The 7500-nt window shown below is 44.6% G+C and overlaps 1 protein-coding gene across 1 annotated transcript in view; it reads right to left on the minus strand.

Annotated features, from left to right (window-relative positions):
• frmd3 (FERM domain containing 3) overlaps positions 1-7500 on the minus strand; it is a gene marked incomplete at its 5' end in the record, with an annotated part of 72119 nt that overhangs the window by 7501 nt on the left and 57118 nt on the right. The gene's annotated exons all lie outside the window — the stretch shown is intronic.

The following is a 7500-nucleotide window of genomic DNA, read 5'->3' on the forward strand; positions in this document are numbered from 1 at the left end:
GTTCATTTAACTCCTATAGTTCCTCTGGGTTTACTCACAGTCACTCACATTTCAACTGACACCCAGGACTTTGCAGTGTGGCTTGCCTATTCTCAGATCGGCTGATTCACACAGCAAGCCGCTAGATTCCTGTATGTCATTCACCCGCGCAAACACAGAGAGAGACGGCGTGCAGAGAGAGGGAAAGGGATGGCGAGAGAGAGAGAGAGAGAGAGAGAGAGAGAGAGAGAGAGAGAGAGAGAGAGAGAGAGAGAGAGAGAGAGAGAGAGAGAGAGAGAGAGAGCATGGGATTTTCCCAGTACTCTGCATGTGTTGACAGGTGTATTTAACTTGGACCAGGCACTATTCAGTCTCATCGTCAACACCAAAACAAATGCCCTAATGGTATTATTAATCTGTAATGAGTCTGTATTATTGAATCAATGCACCAATTCATAATACCTGTGTATATAATCAATATCATATAAATGTAAAAAAAATCAAGAGATATTTTGAAAATGTTTCAGTCAAAAGTGCTACAGTATACAATACATTGTCGCCTTCCCTGCTGCGGTAGGAGGCAGAGCCAATAAAAAGCAACGTGGCAAAGTTGAGAAAAGTCAACTTTTCCGCTGCCACGTAGAGACAACCCGAAGCACGGTGTGGTCTGAAATAGCCATGGAGTAGAAGTACAAAGGTGTACATGGGAGTTTCAGACATTTTGTAGTTGTACGCTACAACTACAAAACCCACATAAAACTGCTCACCGTTGTTGGTGTGAATTTGGCGTACCCTTAGGGAATACCTTTCAAATTCATCTTATGAATTCAGATGATTCAGATGTTCAAAATGCCTCTCTCCCATTCTTTGGCACAGCTGTTAGACAATCTCTTCACCTACCTATAGCCATAAACAACCATACAACTCCATACTCTTACTCATGTTATAAATAGTATAGAATACAATTAATTGAAAGGGGCTATTAGAGAGAGTATTAATACAGTACTGTATTAGTACTGTGTATACAAGCATGAACATGTGGCACTCTTTCCCTCATGTGCATTCATGCACGCACACACACACACACACACACACACACACACACACACACACACACACACACACACACACACACACACACACACACACACACACACACACACACACACACACACACACACACACACACACACACACACACGCTTGACATTTAATATGTAGGCTAATGCTCACATGTTATCACACCAATGATGATATGATGATGTGATTGTGTAGGCATTGTTCAAGATATACAGTATTATGCTTATCAATACTCAGCTGACTACGCCAATCACAGCTCACCTCATTATTGCTGCTTCATTCACAAACTGCACACCTGACCATTTGCTATCCAGATTGCACAGTGAAGCCACACCATTACTAGACCCTGTCTTGTAGGCTACGCTATTTATCACACGTACTGGAGCACAATTGCATCTCTTTCTCACAAGCACGCCATCTGTGTGGGGCAATTACACGCAATTACACAAACACACACACACACACACACACACACACACACACACACACACACACACACACACACACACACACACACACACACACACACACACACACACACACACACACACACACACACACACACACACACACACACACAGAGAGTTTGTGGTCTCTCGGGAGTCTAAGAATGTTTGACAGATGATACGTGGAGTTGTTGCCAAACATTTAGCACCAACAAACCTGTCAACCCAACTGCTAAGCTAAACCAATTTGTTTGCTTAAGCAATAGAATCGACTATCATTGGACAATAGAGCCATCCAGATAAAATTACACTTGCCTTCATTGAGGATTTGTTGTGATGTGTCTGTACTCATGTCTGTCTGTCTTTTTTTCTTTTTTTTTAGTCTTTAGCAGTCTAGCTTCACCCTTTCAAACAACAGAAACATATCCCAAAATCGTACAACTCAATTATTACTTATGGCCTACGGTAAGAGTCGTCTAACAACCAAATCTCCAATTACAATGAGCCCATCCCTCTTAGAGTTATGGGATCTAAACAGCTAGCGTGTTCCAACTGGTTATAGGATCTATATTAGAAACATATAGCCATTCATTTGGGTTATGGGGACATTGTCAATTACATAGCTCTTTGCAAATTGTATTTACTGGTGACAAAGAGGCAAAATACTGCACCTACTACAAAATCCCCAACATTTTGGACACAAATATATTATGTTTTAAACACTAAATAGAAAACCTCTCTCTAATTCTACTAGTCGAGTTATAGAGCAGATAACATAGAAACCCTACACTAATTAATAACTTTTTGCAGCAAAGTCAAAAATATCTCTGACTCAGTTCTGCTGTGTGTCCAGTCCATGCCATTCGATTTTACTTTTCTGTCTCATACCGGTTCCAGCGATGCGTCCGCCGTGGCCCACTAGCCGCACATAAACATCCCGTGCAGTGTGATTGGCTATGCGTAGATGCAGGCTGCGGCGTGTAGTTATCTTCACCTGGCACTTCAAGGCATCTACCAGAGCCACGGACGAGTCCCGCTCCTCTCCGCTCTCTCCTGGCTGGAACACTTCTAGGGCCCCTACTTCGCCCACCTCGCCCACCTCCTGGATCCCTAGAGCCTTCGCCATCTCTGGGTCTGTGTCGAGCCCAAGGGCCCCTACCCTGCCATGGGTGTCCGCCATGTCACTTAGGTCGCTACCGGCCAGCCCCAAACCATTCTGTCCTTTCAGGAGGCTTCCAACATCAACGCTGTGTCTGTGCTCCAGCACCTCCATTGTTCTGTCTGATGACAGCTGTCTGTGGTGAGATCCACACACATCCAGTACACAACAGGCTGACCAGACTGTCAGCTGAGCTCTGAGACTGGGCTGGGCATTAACATGCACGCACGCACACGCACACACACACACACACACACACACACACACACACACACACACACACACACACACACACACACACACACACACACACACACCATGGGCCCTCTTATGAATGTCAGTGATGTTAACATAGAGTGGGGGGCATTAGGGGAGGATCAGGTCCAAAGCTGGACGTTCTATATTTAACCAGCTGGTCCTGATGATTGAGGGTGAGCTAATCTAACTATGATTACAGGCAGGCAGGCCTGGCATGGCATGGCCTGGTCAAGTCTAAAATGAGATGAGATAGGGGGCCTTTTTCCCTTTCTGTATAGCTTTCTTTATCCATCTTCAGTCCATCTTCTCCAGTCAATATCAAAATCAAAATTCTTTATTCTGCACATAAGCACACACACACACACACACACACACACACACACACACACACACACACACACACACACACACACACACACACACACACACACACACACACACACACACACACACACACACACAAATAGGATTCATGTCAGTAGCAACACAATATGGATCAACATCATCACGGAGGAACCACAGCCAAACTGCAACTGAAAAAGTGAGTGAGTGAGTGAGTGAGTGAGTGAGTGAGTGAGTGAGTGAGTGAGTGAGTGAGTGAGTGAGTGAGTGAGTGAGTGAGTGAGTGAGTGAGTGCGTGAGTGAGTGAGTGAGTGAGTGAGTGCATACATGTGTGCGTGAGTGCGTGCGTTGCCGCGTGCGTGCGTGCGTGCCTGCGTGTGTGTGTGCGTGCCTGCGTGTGTGTGTGTGCGTGAGTGAGTGAGTGAGTGCGTGCATGTGTGCGTGAGTGAGTGAGTGAGTGAGTGAGTGCGTGTGCGTGCATCGGTGAGTGTGACTTTCCAGTGATGAAGCAGGGGACAAACTGTACAAATAGGGTAAGGTCAAGTCGCCTCTTGAAACCAACCTTGGGTCAGTTTCCTGTTTCCCCTCTAATGGCTCAGATTAGTCCTCTGAATATAGACAGTGATCCGAGACCAGCACCTGGGGACACTTTATCCTAGCCACACTGAGCCCAGGAAAGCAATTATTCTTCTGTCTCACTTATGTGACTTTAATTCGTCCTTTGTCACCCTATCTTACAAAACAAATCTTTTAAAGCTTAGTTGTAGGACATATAGCTTACACAGTATAAAGAAATATGGGGCAGATAAAGTGCTTGCAGATAAAGGGCTTGCAAATGTTATTTATTTTATTACTTTGATTTAATATTGAATATTTTGTAGTTGGTGCAAAGGGCACTTTGATTTGATGATAATATTCAGCCACTCCCAAGCATGACCAAGTGGGTAATGGTTCAAATGGTTACTGTAGCAGCTCTTTGACTGATAGCCAAGACAGAATAGATTTTTCCTCTAATGGGGATCAGGGTCAGATGAAGAGAGCTGAGAAAGACAGACTAAGAGAGGGGGGACCGTAGGCAGAGAGATGGAGAAAGGGGACGACGTGTGAGGTCTATGAATAGAGTGAGAAAACGACTTGCTTGCTACGACGTGATGCTTTTATTAGTGTCAAGGTCTAAAGAGAGTGGGTAAGGGGAGATGGTAGGAGGCTGGATGCTGGGAAGGTGAGGAAAGGTAGGGTGGTGGGTGGGGGGAGTGAAAAGAGTGAGAGCTGGGAGGAAGCGTGGAGGGATTTAAGGAAGGCAGATCATTGGAATACGTGAGGAGGAGAGCAGAGGAGGAGGATGGAGAGAAGGAGGGTGAGAGTGGAAGCTATAAAAAAAGTAAGTTACAGTAAGTGTACAGATCAGAGTTATGTCCTGTGATGAAACAATACATGCATGGACGGCTGGCCAGATATGGACAGATGGATGTTTGGTTGGATGGTAAGATGGATTGTTTGGTTGGATGGAGCACTGTATGTTTGGTCGGATGGATAGATAGATGGATGCTTGACTGGGTGGAAGGATAGATTGATGTTTGGATGGATGGATGGCTTGCTGGCTGGCTGAATGGGTCAAAGGGGTGGAGGAAGGACAACAAGCAATAACTCAGTGGTAGAGAACACACACACACACACACACACACACACACACACACACACACACACACACACACACACACACACACACACACACACACACACTATACTGTATACGTCACACCCACCATCTAACCCCCCCTTTGCTTCGTCATTTTGTTTCATTATCTCTCTCTCCCCAGCACACTGTGGCTCTGTTTCCCCCAGTTTTTTTCTTCAAATCCTGCTCTCTGCTGCCCAACAAAAGATTGCTTTTATTTTCCTTAACGTGATTATACTTTGTTGAAAGTGAGAGAGAAAAGGGTTATAAGGGAAGAGGGGATGGGCCGAACTGAAATCCACATGTGCAGGGTATGTTGGGTACCTGCTGATTTAAACATAAATGCTCAACATAAATTGTTGAGTCAAACATGAATGTGTTTATGGAAGCAACTTTCACCTCTTCAACACCTTCCCTGAGCTCTGCTCCGGCACCTGCCTCTTATGCGCCAGTGTCGTGTGCTGAGAATAGCCAATCGACAAGCTCACGATGCATCTCAGTGCACTGCTTTGTGAGCTTGTAGATCTGCTTTTTGTACGCCGTGCAACACTGCGTATACGCCGTACAGCAAAGTATAAATCAAGCCTTGACCTTTCTCTATAGCTCTCGCCCTTCTCTGCCCTCTTCTCACAAACACTCTCATGGGGGAAAGCTGATCCAAGTTCAGCTATAAGCCTGGTGTCAGCAGCTAAGCTGATGGATAGCTGTATAGGCCACACTGGTGCCTTAACTCGCACTTTAGCGTCTCTCAACAACTGTCGGCAGCTATCATACACCACACCGCAATGACGTCATACTCAAACACCCTTAAGAAAGCAGCCTCACTTTATATTTGATCATTGACCACATTCCCCTAAGTATGACATAAGTGCAAAATGGCTGCTGTGTGAATACGGTCAATTGTCAAAACTTATGCTTCTCCCACAAGGGTACTGTAAAATATATATGTATGTCTTTATTCGCTCTATTTAACCAGTTTTCTATCTCTTTCCCTTTGCTCTCACTCTACCTCTGTCCTCTCTCTTCTCACGGAATACTGCAAAACGATGGAGCACTGAAAAAATTATAATTTCATTGCTTAATTACACCTGTAAAACTGTGATGTGACATAATGAACTGATTCTGATTCCTTAAATTTGGACCATTTCCCCCCCATAGGCTCTACAGTTTATGTTCCCTAATATACACTCATTCTTTTGTTAAGGTATGTTCAAGTATCTTTTTTACATTTTACTATTTGATGTGGCTTATGAAGTAAGGTAGTTGTTTTATTATTCTCTATTTTACGAGGGCACTCGCTTTGGATTGCTTTGGTTACCACAAGATGGTCTAAATATTCAATATTTACTAAAACTACATAAGGTTGTATAACGGGACAGATTGTTTCGGTTGATGTCCTTAAGACATACTGCAAGCCTTATGTAATTGTGCATTGTCTTTTCTGTCATTTGTTTGCATAAGACACATTCTGCCATATGTTCTACTATATCAAGCATTGTTATGTTATGTTGTTGTGTTGTTATGCAATATGCACAATATTCTGTTAAGTCAACAGTCTTAGCTGACATTGTAACAGCAGTACTGCTGTGTCAATGGAGTGAGAGGATACATAGATTCTATGGGATTGAAATGTCAGGGAGTGAACACATGCACGAGTGCACGCGCACACACACACACACACACACACACACACACACACACACACACACACACACACACACACACACACACACACACACACACATACACACATACACACACACCACAGTAAGAAGTAGCATAAATTGTTGAGTCAAACATGGATGTGTTTATGGAAGCAACTTTCACCTCTACAATGACAACACCTGAACCCCACACACGCACGCACACACACACACACACACACACACACACACACACACACACACACACACACACACACACACACACACACACACACACACAGACAGACAGACAGACAGACACACACACACACACACACACACACACACACACACACACACACACACACACACACACACACACACACAGTCACACACACACACACACACACACACACAGCACAGCACAGCACAGCACAGCACAGCACAGCACAGCACAGCACAGCACAGCACAGTAAGAAGTAACATAAATTGTTGAGTCAAACATGGATGTGTTTATGGAGGCAACTTTCACTTCTACAATGACACAACACCTGAACCAGACACAAACACAAACACGCACACGCAGGCGCACACGCACGCACACACGCACACGCACACACACACACACACACACACACACACACACACACACACACACACACACACACACACACACACATATGGACAGCCTCCTGAGAGCCAAATAGATATGTGCTAATTAAGTTTTCATTAAAACTAACACAAGCTGGGATCCTGGCTCTGATTCCACGACGTCACAGTGTGTACTTCCCCTGACACTCACACATACACAGACATGTACACACATGCACAATAGGCATAGAGGTTTCCTCAGGGAGCATCATGGGAAGGATATTTTTAGCCCACTGTGATTAGTATCTCTGGGGAAACAGGCGG

This window comes from Gymnoscopelus braueri (genome assembly GCF_963280865.1).
Source record: "Gymnoscopelus braueri genome assembly, chromosome: 7".
NCBI lineage: Eukaryota > Metazoa > Chordata > Actinopteri > Myctophiformes > Myctophidae > Gymnoscopelus > Gymnoscopelus braueri.